Source organism: Halichoeres trimaculatus, unplaced genomic scaffold (genome assembly GCF_033239565.1).
Source record: "Halichoeres trimaculatus isolate MK-OKI-2021-1 unplaced genomic scaffold, fHalTri1.1 fHalTri1_scaffold_18, whole genome shotgun sequence".
NCBI classification, from domain to species: Eukaryota; Metazoa; Chordata; class Actinopteri; order Labriformes; family Labridae; genus Halichoeres; species Halichoeres trimaculatus.
Window position 1 is genome coordinate 4,491,556 of NW_027437196.1, and position 14,836 is coordinate 4,506,391.

Here is a 14,836-nt window from a genome sequence, read left to right on the forward strand (position 1 = left end):
TAAAACACTGAGTTTTGAGACAGAACCTGAAATAGTCTTTTGTTTCTTTGGTGTGCAGCAGCGGGTGATTTTGCACATCAGAAAAAAAGAGCTATAGAGCAGGAAAGAAAGGGAGCATAATAGTTAGACAGACACACAATGAGACAGCGAGCACAGGGGAACACGGTCTCAACGTGGATAATTACATTTCTACCTTTCTCTGGCAGTTGCACAGCCTTAATGCTGGTAATTAATTTCATTATTTTCGGCCCTGGCTGTTGAGTGCAGATTATTTCTCTCTGAGTTGTGGGGATAAACACGCAGTAATTGCTTATTACTCTCAGAGCCCACATTAGATTATACTAAAGCCAACGAATTAGAACATATCCAATCACCTTTAGCTAAAATTCAGAACCCGCTGTTATTGTCATTGCTTGTTTTCCTTCGTCCAAAACGTCTTTTACAGCTTGCTGGACGGGAAAACTGCTCAGAACAATACTCCTGCCCCGGCTCGATTAGCTCTGCCTTTGTCATTTTGAGTTATTTCCCAAAGTATTGAGGGTGTTTTTGTTAATTCATAACATGACAATCATGTGCTCTCTGAACAGTATTTGTAAACCCCTCGTCCTCAGAATTATGAGCTTCTTTCTCTGAATCAGAGTTTTCCAGTCTCTCATTCAGACGGGCTATTTTTGAGCAAGTTATCAGAGCATCGCTGCCCTTTTTTCAGTCCACACTGCTCCACTGTTGTATTTATACCCGAGGGCCAGACACCACAAACAAAGTCTTGTCTCTCTGACTGCCGAGCAGCAACAGGCGGGGGATTAAGTGCCATGCTGAAGGGGACTTCGGTGGTATTTGTTTACCTCCAGTGCCCAACTGAGAATGTACCAGCTGGGCACAAACCAGCGACCCTCTGGCCACAACAAGCGTCAGAAAGGCGGCTATTGTTTCTTTACTTTGAATTCAGTGCATTCACTGAGTCCATGCTGGAGACTTGAATGGATGTTTCCAACGGCGTCGATTCATTCCCTCAAAGATGTTTCTCCCTATGACCACAAAATAAGCTTTGCTCTCCTCAAAAAGAGGTTAGTTCTGCTGGACAGGAAGTATCAGATGGAAGCCACCCAAAACTTTCAAAATAAAACAAACCTTGTCCAGACCAGATGGTATTAAGCTTGGCTACAACAGTAACCCAACATAATGAGCCAGGAATCAACAGGTTTGAGGTTTTCAAGCCCAACATGAACGAGGGGAGGATCATCGATGGGCCGAGAATCCACGGAACTCCTCAGACACAGCTGGTGTGAGCTGCTAGATGAGATCCAGCTTTTCTGGTTCTGATACCGATATCTGGGCTTTGGGTTTCGACTGATACCAGTGTTAAACTAGAAAAATACTCAGAGAGCGCAGACCTCAACCAAGCATATTGTGATTGTCACCAACACTTTAGTCCTTCTTTAATGTTATACTGTCCATGGATGTTTCCTCTGTATTCCTTTCAGTCTCCATCTGTAGCAGCTCCTCTTCTGTGTACTCCGGTTCATACAGGTATCCTTTTGGTTCCAAAGTGAATGGAACTTCATCGTCGCTGTCATAGTCACTCATTTTGAATTTCCTACGCTGCCTCACAATCCTTAGAGTACAAACAAAAGAATTACGATACTTGATCAAACTTACACGAGGCTAAAACCAGCACCCGAAGCATAGCTTGTTTACATTCCCTACAGCTGAAAGGAGGAGGGGGGACAGAGCGCACTAGCGCTGCGCGGAAGGACACATGATCAGTTAGTTAGGTCTAGATAAATGTTTATATTTCCAAAGACTTAAAGCGCTTAAAAAATATTTTATGTAGCGTACTCTTAAACTGTGGTATTACTTTTTGATTTTAGTTCTTGTAGGCAGAGAAAATAGCCTTTGAATTTGGTACCGTCTGTCCCTGTTAGCGTCTATTTCCTCGTCACCAGCAATTACAGTTTGTGTCTTACTGAGGGAGAGGAGACAACTTTCTACTGTATCTAATGTCCTTAGTGGTCACATAGAGCTCATACAACCCCACTTCAAAAAAACTGAACTATCCCTTTAAGACCCGTTCATATCATCAAGGATGTGGTTTTTACAAAGGTTTTGCAAATTCCCTCTCAAGATGCATTGGACAAGGCATCAAGATGCAAAGTTTTTTGTAAACATGAACTGTTAAAGATGTTTAATTAACACGTTAAGTGCAAAAATATTTACTTTTTCTTGAGTCTGTTTGCTCATGTAAAATGAAACATGATTAATATCCACAGCCACCCTAAGATGAATCTGATTCAGTATTTTAATCGACAGAGCGACTCAAAATTCAAATCAATTGTAGTGTTTGGATAGATTGTATCAATAGACTTTATAGCCCAAGGGAAATGCGTGATTAATCATGATTAATTACAGAAAAGACGTGATTAATTTGATTTTTTTTTTTAATCACTTGACAGCACTAATATCAAGTAAACCTGAGTTGTTAGCTGCTTTGTCAGCCGACGTTTGATTAAAACAGATCTGTTCAAACACAGCGTTACATGCAGCAGTCAGGAACTAAGGTCTCATTTCTGAGAACATTTGCACGTATTTCTCATCAGTTATGTCTCCACAGCATCTCCCTCCTTCCCCTGAGTCACCGTCTCCTTTGTCTCCTCTCCCGACTGCTCGATCCGGTTTCGTTCCCTTTTCACCGCGCTGCATTGAAAACTGGAGACACACAAAGACATATTGTCTGAGGTCGTACCTTTGGTCTTTCTCATCAGCCTGGTGAAGTGTCTGTGTCCAGATCCTGTTACCGGAGTTATAATCTATTCAGAGCAGGCTGCACTCTCAGGTGCTGCTCAGGTAGATCCTGCTCTGCTGGTGACAGATAAGCAGTTTCTGCCTTTGAGGAGGAGATGGAACAACGCGTTGAGCCCCGGGGCAGACATAGATACTCAAGTTTAACAACGCAACAGGAGTGTGAAGTTACATATTCGGCTACAAAACAGGAAATAGTTTACTTCTTATATATCGCTGTGGGGTAGTGTAACTGAGACAATCCTAACCTAATCTTTTCAGTTGCTTCACAACATCCTTAATGGTGTAAACCTTGTTAGTTTTCATCGACCTGCTCAGTGATCAATGTCACTCCTGAGCAGCTCAGGCCTCGTTTGTGAAACTCTAACCTGGAGCAGCTTCTCAGGTTTCAGCTCGGCTTTCTTTCACATACGTGTGTCACATCTGGACTGTAAATCAGACCTGAAAGTAAAACAGGAATGCTCTGCTTGTTTGTTTGTGGTCTTGTCCCATCACCACAGACTGATGAAATCAAAGCTCACCTGTCCTTCAGGTGTCTCTTGATACAGATGATCAGTGGTCAGTTTTCTGCAGTGTTACGTGCTGAGTAGACATCAGCAAACTCTGCTTCTGATCAAGGAAAATTTTCTCCACAGGGGGGGGATGTAGGGGAAATATGTCAGGATGTTTTTATGGCAGGATCAGGAGACCTGCAAACAACATTTTTTGCCCCAAATTTTTATTTTCCTGCATTCTGAACTATTTTATGCACAAGTTTTTGTCTTTTCTGCACCTTTTCATAAATTTTATTTAATCCTATGCCCTTGAGTGTGCTTTTTTTTAACTTTTAATGTTCTAAAAGCACACTTTTACATAATTATAAGCACATTTATTTGGACTTCGACAAGACTTGTCTGGTTTCAGTTTAGATAACACACATTGGAGCATTTTCAAGGCGTCAATCCTCACCTAGACACCTAGTGGTCGTTTACATGACGTTTCACAGCAAATAAAAAAAAAGAAGTGAAAACAATGTGCGCTGAAGGACTGAAAACACTGTAGTATGCATTCCAGGCCTGTAGTTGGCACCACACAGAAGCGTCATCTGTCAGAGGAGGTCTGATCATCAGATTTATATTTAATCTATCTTCAATGCTGCTACAAATGCACATGTTGTTGAGTATTGAGTATTTCATTTTGGTTACAATCTCCAGAAAAGAATATGAATTATGTGTGATCACTTTAGAACAATAAATAAATAAATATATAAATTAATTAATTAATTAATTAATTAATTAATTAAATAAAATAATTTATATACATGCTAGCACAAAACTTTTTCCCACATTATTTCTTTTTTATTTTAACAAACCGAAAAACAAACTGACTGAAGCCGAGGCTTATTTCTGCAAATAAGTAAAAAAAAAAAAAAAAAAAATGCTCTAAGTTATTCTTCTTGATCTTTTGTCATCCAGTCATTTTCATTGTGACCCTTTATTTTTTAACTTTTCAGTGTTTTGTTAAACTTAACAGAGATTTACACAATTTGCAGTCAACACTTAGTCTATCCCATAATTTAAATGCCTTAAAAGAAACACATCTGTTTTTAACATTTGTTCTTCTTCTTTGTTGGTCTCTTTACCTATTTTAAAGTCACCAAACCCCCTCAAGTTTTTTTTTCTCTTAATAAAAATAAAAAAATGAATACAGTTGGGCAGACTTTTATTCTTTGCCTGAAATGGTATTTTTAGTGATTTTAAGTTTACAACATCTAAGAATTTTCAGGTGGAAGACTCTGTAACACATGTATATGTAGTTTCAGGGTAAGAAAGGAAAAGGAAAGGCAGTCAGCAGGTTCCGCAAATTCAGCAGCACAACATGGTAGTCTGCTATTGATGCTGTTGTTGTTGTCCGGTTTGCACATGGCACTTTACGTTGCCACAATGACGGTGTAATGGGAATGCTCAAATCACAGGGTGATTTTACCGTTTGCACTGAAAACTCTGGCCTGCTGTTTCTGTACCTGTTGGATACCTAAAGTCCAAACATAAACAGTAAAGTTTCTCTGTGGATGCTAGGTGTGTAATAAGTTGTCAACAAGCTCACGATATAAAAAAAAAAAAAAAGATGGTATTCTGTCTCTTTTAGATTTTTACGCTGCCCCCTAGTGACCAAACATGTCTGCTGCAGGTTTGAAAAATCGTAAATGTTTAAATTCTCTCTGTTTTATTTGAGGTTTGGGATTCAGCTGCGTTTTGATAGAGAGTAAACTATATATCACATAATCAGAGGCTTGATGTCAGCACAGGGGCAGATTCTGGCCTGAAGGCTCCTACAGGTGATTCATCCACCTTGTTTCTATGTTGTTTTGTAAAATTTTAAAGAAAAATCCTGAAAAGAAATATGCTGGCTTGATATTTTTTGTAGTCTGCTTGCTCATCTTGCAGCTCTCACTCCTTCCTCCTCTCCATGCTAAGTAGAAGGGGAATTTTCCTCTAATCAACCAGAGCTAATGATGCTAACGAACATAGCGGCCAACCCCTTTGGCTTCTGAAGAACTCAGTGTTTTATAGAAGCTGACGTACGGAGGGGCGAACCCAACACATCGGATTAGAAGAGAAACGTGAGTGGACTCTCAGATCAAACGCTTGTAATTTCTCGCCGTCAGGTTCGTGTGTGCGCGGAAACACATGCAGAGTGTGTGTCCGTGGAGATGCACAGCGCCTCAGAAGCTGGACTAAATTTCTTCTGAGGAAGTGGAGGAGCTCTCCTGGGAGGCAGCAGCCTGGCCCTGCCACTAAAGGTAATAGGGTCAGACAGCTACGCATTAGCCTTGGATCATCTCCTTTGACACAGCCAGTGATCTCACTGGAGGCGGGAGCGCAGAGTCCATACCTGGACCTGCCAGGCATATCACGCTCACTGCAGAGAGGATGGGGGGAAGGGGTGTTAAAGCAGCGGGGAAGTGAGTGGAGCGCCTTTGAGAATCCCAGTATACCAGGTACACTTCACACCCCGGGGACTCTTCAGGAGGTATTACTGGACCTGAAAGAGATCTTTAAAACCTGGAACAGCTCAAATACATGGATTCAGAGGCACATCTTTAAAAAATGTAGAGGAATAAAATTGTGAATGTAAAAGTCAGAGGAGGTAAAACTTAAAAATATATAAAAAGAAACAAAAGAATTATTTTTAAAAAGGTATTTTAAGGGAAAGGGGATGTTTGATAGGATATATCTATAATATTTAGAAGTAAAACCAACAAATGTATTGTGGGTACGTTGTTTTCAGCGTATCACTGGCTCTCCAAAAAGCTCTAGTTTAGTCTCAACTTACCAAATAACACTTCAGTTACTTCCACTCAGCTGAATCCACCTCCAGTTTATCCTGAGCATCCTTCAGTCTGCTGTCTTGAAGGTTTCTTTTTCTCCTGTAGAAGTGGACTTTTTCTTGGCCTCTGTCCTCTGCAGCAGTCAATTTCTGGGACATCAGCGCTCTGGTAACGCTCTTTTTTGACAATTCCTGACAAGGCCAAGTCATGGACTTGAGTAGTTTGGTAGTTGTTCTTGGCTCTTTGGAGGGATACATGTCTCTCTCTACTTTTCTTTCTTAAGTAAAGTTTGAATTCTTTGTTTTCTTACTCCTCTTCTTGACTCTTGAAAAATAAGCTGTGATTGCTAGGGCCCGCCCAAGTCTCTGCCTCCTGCAGCAGCTCTCTCTTCTTTGTCTGTTTCTTGTAATTTTTTTGTCTCTTTTTGGTAATCTTTGTATTTGGAGTGGATCATTACTTTGTATGGTTCATTGTTGGTCATGGACACCAAACTGGTTTTGTCTTCAGTGATATTTTTGCTATTTTTGCTCCTGTGTTTGTCTGGAGATCCTACATGTAACCATGGCTGCATTGTTTACATGTGAAATCAGCTGTTAGCAGTCTGTAGCATATCAGTGCTAACTGGTGCAAGGCCTGATGTTTCCCACAAGGTGAGGAGAAGGACGTGCTGGTTCTCAAGTGTGAGCTAAGAAGTGTCGCCATGGACCTGTCCTTCCATCCATCGTTATTGGGAACGTAAGATCTATCTCCAATAAGATGGTCGAGCTAGCCGTGCTAACCCAGCAACAGAGGGAATGCCAGAAGGCAGAGTAGCATCATGCTATTCACAGACATGGCTAACAGGGCTAACACCAGACACCAACGCCACATTGGAAGAGCTTCACCTGCTGTGAGCAGACAGGATCCAGGAGACAGGGACTGAACAGACTGCTGAAGAAGCTCAGTCCTGGACCCTGTGGAGGTGGAGGCTGGCTGACTGGACAATGATGGACAAGCTGTCAGCATCTATTTTCTTATGGAGCTTTTTACACTTTCTATACACTTTCTTACTTTTGTTTTTACTGATTGCTGCTGTGACCCCTGAATTGCCCCTCAGGGATCTATAAAGTATATTCTATTCTATTCCATTGTTTTCTATTCTATCCTCTCTGAATATCATTCTTCTGCTTTCTTTTCATCTTAAGTTATTTCTTTGGATTTGGGTGTGATACTTTCAGCTCCAGAGACAGCTCAAAGTCTCAGTTGAGGTTTTTACCCTGTGTAAAGTGTAGTACAGCCCTTAGTTTGGACTGGATTGATTGACTCATCATAAGCTGTGAGCATTACAAAGTCAAATGACCCACGGCACATGACCCCATAGATCCTAGAGCAGTCGGTGCTACGATTAATGCATTGATTTTGAATTGGCGGTGGACTTGAAATCAGATAAGAAATATGGATTATTCTTTTTTTTTCTATTTTTGAGAGATAAGGCCGTGACATTTCTGTATTTAGAAAACATGCTCCTGATTTTCAATTTTCATGGTTTATTGATATTTTTGGCAAGTTAATTACTTAGCCTGGACATAAAACTAGATGTTCCTCAAAGTTTGGGATATAAGGGTTTTACCAATGTAAAGCAAAAAGTTTTAAGCAAAAATGGCACTACAGCATGTAAACATGTAAAGATATGCTCTGGCAGACTTGTTATGGTGGGTCATAAATGAATGTTTTGACCTTGGTAGTTTAGGTGTTTGTGAGATATTTTTGGTTCTGTGAGCAAAGTAAAATAATGTGAGCATAAAAAATGAAACTATGATGTTTGGAAAAGCTGTGTTAGAAATTTGTTGACTTTTTTAACAACACTAGGGAAAGTTTGGGGAAAAAAACATAAAATAATACAAGGGAGCTAATCATTCAGACCTTTTTTGAAGTTGTTTTATCAAAGAAGTTTTTTTTCCAAGCTTTTTTATACCTTTAATCAGAGGATCGAGCAGGAAACGAGGTGAAAGCGGGGCGAGACGTGTAGAAAAGAGACTAACTTCATGGGGCGCAACCTAAAACTTCAGCCTTTATCTGTGTCCTGAAACAAACTAAATTTCTTCACTGAGTAACTGTGAGGCCTTCTCTACACTTCTCAGTGATTTTCTCACACATACGACACCCAGGTGAGCTGCTGTAGTGTCCATTTTTATCTGTTTTTTTAATCCGTATGAGATTGAGATCTGCAATCAATGATTAAAACGATCTCGTCGCTCTCTGCCCCTCGAGTCTGATAACCTGCAGCACCTGACACGTGCTCTGCAGGTAATCAGAGCGAAAGAGGGAGAGGAATTTCATTACCATCCTTCTGTCAATAAATTAATTGAGTCGCGGTGTCTAATGATTAATATGAACCCTCTCACACCGAAGATGTGTGCAGCCGGTTGGTGCAGACGTCATCCTGCAGGATCATGGTCGTGGTGTCATATTTCTGTCAATAATCCTCTAGAAGAATCATAAATAATGAAACGTATGTGTTTATTTTTGATAGCCCCCTCTTCAGTCTGTGGGAAACACTGAGCATTACTCGATTTTATTCCTTTAATGTTTTTTAAACTACTCCTTGAACCATCGAGCTGTCACTCAACACGCCTCAGGTTGGTCTCGGCTCCAGTTCTTCTACCACCACATCAATTCTTTATCCCCCACTCATTGATTTATTTATGGCTCCATACAACAGGTGATTCATCTTTTGGCGAAATGCAATAAAGCAGGTGTAAACAGACGCTACATCTCTGGTAGAACACACCCACCCTCATGTTCTGCATCCTGTAAGAGCAGGACGAGTCCTGAGGAGACGAGTGGTCAGGCCGTTTCATTTCACAGAAACAAGAACAGAGCAGACTCAGAGAGCCGCCTGTCCCGAAGGCCCCTCATTGGAACAAGACAAACACGAGGCCTGTAATTAAAGATGTAACAAAAGCTCTGTCAATTGCCTCTCCTCTCCCCTCTGCCAGAGAGTCGGCTCACATTATTGCACAAAGCTTAGCCCGGCGTGCTCCGTGAGGCGGCAACAAGCGAAGGTTGGGTTGTCCTCACATCCACCCGGCTGAGAAAACTCCTCAGAGAGGGGAGAAAACAGCACTTCAGCTTCGGTGTCGTGCTTTTGTTTTAAGCTTCATAATATCAGCGGCGGACATAATGAAATCCTTCAAGCTCGTAGAGATTCATATTGCATGAGCGGGCAGGTTGGGATTTGGAGTCTCGCTCAAGGACACTCTGACGTTGATGGACGTATGCCGGCTGGAGAGGGAATTGAACCTGTGAGCAGATTTGAGTCTTTGCTACAAAAGAGACGAAGCTGCTTTTGAGGCAGAAATGATCTCATTGATTAAGTCAAACCTCGATGGGCCGAGCCAAAGAACTGATATTTTACAAGGCGAAGAGGTACATTTCAAAGACGGCGGTCTAAATATGGTTATTTTTGAGAGGAGAGCAAGACTTCAAACAATGGGAAAACTTGACACAAATCTCAATTATCTCCTCCAGTCGATCAGTCTTTTTCTTAAACAGTGCCGTCCACCCTTTTGATGACAGCACAGGAATATACCAAAAGTCTTCGAAAACATGAGATTTTGTTTTGTTTCCCACAAGTTCAACATGAAACTCAAACATTTCTGCTGTCAAAATTGAATTCATGACAAACCCTGTGATTTGAAGGGGGGGTTAAGAGGTAACAAGGTTCAACATGTCATTCTGCATGAGGATTGCCTTTGCATTCATGAAGTCAGCAATGTGCAGTTTCTGTGAAGCTGTGTAGCTTTCTCTTATATCATCTGTTTTTGACACACAGAGCTTGAAATCACCTCTATAGCTACTTTAGGAATATTAGTAGAGCTTGCTAATGGAAATTTTGTTAGCTGTTTGGTTCCAAAGATTTGTTTACGACCCCTGCACTCAAGGCTGCTTGTACTACTCCTACAGTCAACAGTCGCCGTACATTAAGGAGTCTGTTTTTCTCTAGAAATAGGAGAAAAGTCATGTTAAAGAGCTCAGATCTACTTTGGTCAGTGTCCCTGTGCACCCCACATGCCTTTTTTCTTTATTTGCTCAAAGAAAAGCAGACCTTTGCTTTTTAAAGTTGCATCAACCAGGCGGGAAAATGACACCATTTGCAGACGACACCATAGTTTATCTTCTAGACTAAAGTTTATTCTGAATGTGCTTCAAGTCTGTCCCACCGTCTTAACAGTTGTGTTCCTTTGCTTTGTATCCATTTCATTTTTGTAAAAATCATATGTAGCACCTAAAAAAAAAAGAAAATGTTGTTGTCCCTGGTACATTAATATTGTCACTAACTGTTGTGATACACAAGGTATTTTTAAGGCCAATTTACGCTCGACATTAAATACAGATCTGGATACAGACGGCGCCTGCCATCCGTGCTCTGCGTTTATTTTGTCCATATTTCTACATGTTTTCAGAGAGTTTACGGATAAAGGCCAGCGTAAACCATGGAGACAGTGTTGCACTTGCTACTTGATACATAGCTCTAGTGAGACACAAAAAGAAGAAAAAAATGGTGGAACTTTTTGAGGAAAAACTTTGTGAGTTGGTAAAGATCTACTGCCTCTGTTTTGTCTTTTATGCAAGAGGTACAATAACAATACCTCCTCTACAGTCTCCATGATTGTTTTTGAGTTTGTTGTTGTCATAAACTTTAACCCTGGGCTGTCCCCCCCTGGTGGATGTGTTGGTTAACAGCAATACCAATGTAAAGGAAGCGTGAAAGTGAGCAGTGACTCTAACATCATTGGAAAAAGACAGATATATTTTTTCGTACATAGAGGGAGGAGAAATGGGCCGTTTTAGTCTTACAGTCTTAGGGTGTGTTTTTATGGCATGTCAGTAGGTGGCAGCAGAGACCCAGTGTCATAGTGTCATAGCCCAACACTTGGAAGATGTAATATAAGCGCTTGTGCGAGAAGTCTGTGTTGCTTAACGTTTTCAACGCTACATATGCTGTTCATCTGGATGGTGTGACATTTGTGGCAAATGGGCCTCTTAGTAAAATATGCAACAAATTATTTTAAGCAAATTAAAGAGCAGGTTTTAACAAAAAGAAATCAGTCGTAAACCACAGCCATGTAGTTAAAAAACTTAATTTAAGGTTAAGAGATATAAACCTTTTGCAGACGACACCATAGTTTTACCATACCAAAAATACAACTTGTGTGAAATGAGGGATTGAATTTATCATTGATTTGAGTTAGTCTGTGAATAGTGGTTGAAATCTGTCCCATCATCTCAACACTCCTGTTTTTGTTTTGAATAGTTAGGCCTAGTAGTTAATGATGCAAAATAATTTGTGCTACAAAGCTGATAAATTTCAACTAAAAAAAAAGAAAACATTCTCATAAGCAAGGGTACAATTTAACCACCTGTTCTCCTGTGCATCACTGCTCAATGTGTAGCAACTGACAGTTAACAAAGAACAAGACTTCTAGTTGCCTTTCAGGGTCAATAATCACCAGATGCAGATCCTTAAGAAGTCTAAAAGGCACTGAGTTTATGAATCTAGAAACAAGACCTGAGATGAACTTAAAATGTCTTAAATTCAGTCTAAAAAATGTTTACACATGTTAATATGATCGTAAATGGTCCCAAATCTCAAAATTAATTCAATTTTTTTTCCAGCTAATTTACTGGATGACTCTCGTGGTAACATCATGCAATCAGTAAAGAAAAGCGGAACCAAAAAAAACACTGATGTGGTTGCAGCTGGGACTCTGTTATTGTCCCTACACCTATTTAAAATATGTAGCCTGTTTTCCAAACCGCCTACTATTTTGGCCAAAATTCAGTCTGTAAAATCTGCAGTATGCCAAAAATCTCCAGCTGTCCTACTGATCCAGGAAAATTTCTCAGTATTCAACAGACCAGTCCACCTGGGATACTGTTTTCCCACAATGCATGGTGCTAACGCTGTTTGTCAATGCGGATGGGAGGATTTGGTGAATTACCGCCATCTACTGGAATAAGTCAGCATTACAACTACAATACAACAACACTAACGTTAGATGGTGCATGAGATAGAGGTGAAGTGAATTTAAATCATACATGGATTATAAAGAAGTATTTTTTTCCATCAGCTGTAAAAAATAAAAAGTCAATCCTTTCCAGATTTTTTTAAATAAACAATATAACTTTTGGTGTAGGATTAAGAATCACATTTGATGTTTCGGCTGTGGTAAGATTAACAAAACAACTAAAATGTCACGATCTATCCAAAGTTTGTTTTGTACATTTAAAAAAAATTATCACCTGAAGCTCCACTTGCCGAAACTGGAAAGTAGTATACTACAAAATAGAGGTAGACCGATATATCGGGCCGATATTTGGACATTTGTCTCTATCGGCCATTGGCCGTATTTTGTTTTAAAAAGCCGATTTTTGATCCGTTGTATAAAATGACGCAATTTTTGATCAGGCACAAAAAAGATGAGCATCTCAAACTTGTGGAACCACTTGGATACATTACATACTTTTGTTCAAATTATATTAATAAGTTTAAATTTCTTTTTTGACATTTTAAGAAGAGTGTGAATGTTTACTACTGCTTGTTACATTGTGTGTTTACTCGGACAAAATATTTCATCGTTTTGAAAGCTGAATAAATGTTCAGAGGACTGGACACGACTTGTTGTAATAGATTTCTTTTAGTTGCTCAGAAATTGCTGCGTTTCACAAAAATGTGATAAATATATATTTATTTAACAATCGGCCTGAATATCAAATTGGAAAAATCGGCTATGCATATCGGCATCGGCTGTCCAAATTTGGAAAGCATCGGCATCGGCCCCCAAAAAACCCATATTGGTCGACCTCTACTACAAAACAGACCAAACAGAACAGTCAGACTACACACTACATTCAAACGTAGTAGGCAGTTTGGAAAAAAAGCCACAGTGTTTTTTTTCCATTTGTGTTTATTGTGAAGTTGGTCTTAATTTCAATATCAAATGTCATTAAAAACTCTTTAAAAGTCTTGAATTAAGTTTCCTTAAGCTGCACGAACCCTGTGTAATGAAACTGCACAACACTAAAGCAGGAATATAATCAGCAGTTTTACAGTCTGTGTCACAACTTACCCTGGATTTCTTTCTGCAGCTAGAGACATGAAAATCCTCTGACACTTACGGATATCCTGCCCCTAATATAACATGTCGCTCTGACTTTCAGGCTACAGCGTCTCCGCTAAATGTGCACACGTCCATTCGGTGAATATGGAGGTGTCACATTATCCCCTTTTTCTGCGGGAAGAATGAATTCTGGTTTAATTTTCCTGCAGATAATGCCCAGATCAGTCCTAGAAGTGTCACATCTTCAAAAACTCATTCATCGCAGCGGCGGCAGTGACGACAATTAATTCTGGCAGTAAGAGCTCTGGCCTTCTTTCTTCCACCTTCGCCCAGTGTTTCCACATTCTTGGTACAGTTTGTGTCAGCTCCACAAATGAGGTATTAAAATCCTGCTTTGCTTTCTGCGCCTGTCTATCCTGCTCACAAATGGCTCTCTTTTAGAAATAACTGATGGCGACGTTTCTCAGACGCCTCCGGATTCTGCTTCAGCGCGGGGTTGAGCACAGCGGCAGTCATTAGAGCCGTCGCAGAGATGATTTCAGATCAGTCTGTCACCAACCCCTGGGCTGCAACCTCAGTGTACGTTAATGGGAACATTATTAAATCAGCTAGAAAAACAGGTGCCAGGTTTGTGCCAGGGTAACACAGAGGTTTAAAACTTTCTCCCTCTTCTTTTGATGTCTCTCCATCAGCCACGCAGCTAAACAATCGGCTCCTCTTCGGTAGATAGACGAGATAAAGAGTTTTTGGTTCACACCGCTGATGATTCAGTGGCAGAGAGGCTCACCATGACTGTGAGAAATCCTCTAAAAGCTTCTTCTCGGGCAAATGTGTGCAAGAAATCTTTGTGAGGTTTTGTGATTCTGGGGTTTTTTGAAGTTGGAAATGTAAAACAGACATTTTCCTTGAGGAGATTGTTTTTTGAAAAAAGATAGAAGTTGAAGTAATTCTACATTTGGAAGTGGGACAACTTTATCAGAAAGTCTCAGCAGATCTCATCGATGTTACCTGATTGCATCAGTTGTCAGGTCTCTTAGGATGAAAAAACTGAAGAAAGGTGGAGTTTAAAGACACCTGTTACATGACTAAAGTTTTATGCTAATGGGTCAAAATGGGGTCAGATCAGAAATCATCACAATCACATTCACTCCGAGAAAAAATAAAACAGTCTGACCGATTGTGACATTTACAGACTTCATTAGTACGACGCATTTAGCACAAACCACTCTGTGGTTGTTATGAAGTCTGGGAAATGTCACAATACTTAATTAGCATTAGGTCTAACTAGCTTACTAGTTAACCATCGTGACCAATTGAGACCTTAGAACCAGTCACTTTCCACCAAGTGGGACTCCAAGTCTCCAAATTTCCAACCCATACTGTCCTACACTGCAGTCCACTGATTGGTCAAAAGAATTGTCACTATCCGTGAAACAGTGGTAATTTAGTTATTTAACTAGGTTGGTCCCATTGAGATTAAAAACCTCTTTTTCAAGGGAGACCTGGCCGAGACAAGCAGAAATACAAAGTCACAGACAGGAAACACAAAAAAGACAAAGCACAGTCAACCAAACCCAAGGTAATGGATTAAAACCATGTTCTGGGAAACAACGGAGCTTAAACA

The 14,836-nt window shown here is 40.2% G+C and overlaps 1 protein-coding gene across 4 annotated transcripts in view; it reads left to right on the top strand.

Annotated features, from left to right (window-relative positions):
• The window catches only part of LOC141807526 (cadherin-20-like), a 153,727-nt gene that overhangs the window by 84,709 nt on the left and 54,182 nt on the right, over nt 1-14,836 (top strand). Inside the window, exon 1 of one of the 4 annotated variants that reach the window (XM_074693615.1) lies at nt 13,420-13,507. The exons of the other annotated variants lie outside the window; for them this stretch is intronic. The gene's annotated coding sequence lies outside the window, so the exon portion shown is untranslated. Of the gene's footprint in view, nt 1-13,419; nt 13,508-14,836 lie in introns of those variants that run through there. 4 annotated transcript variants of the gene reach the window in all.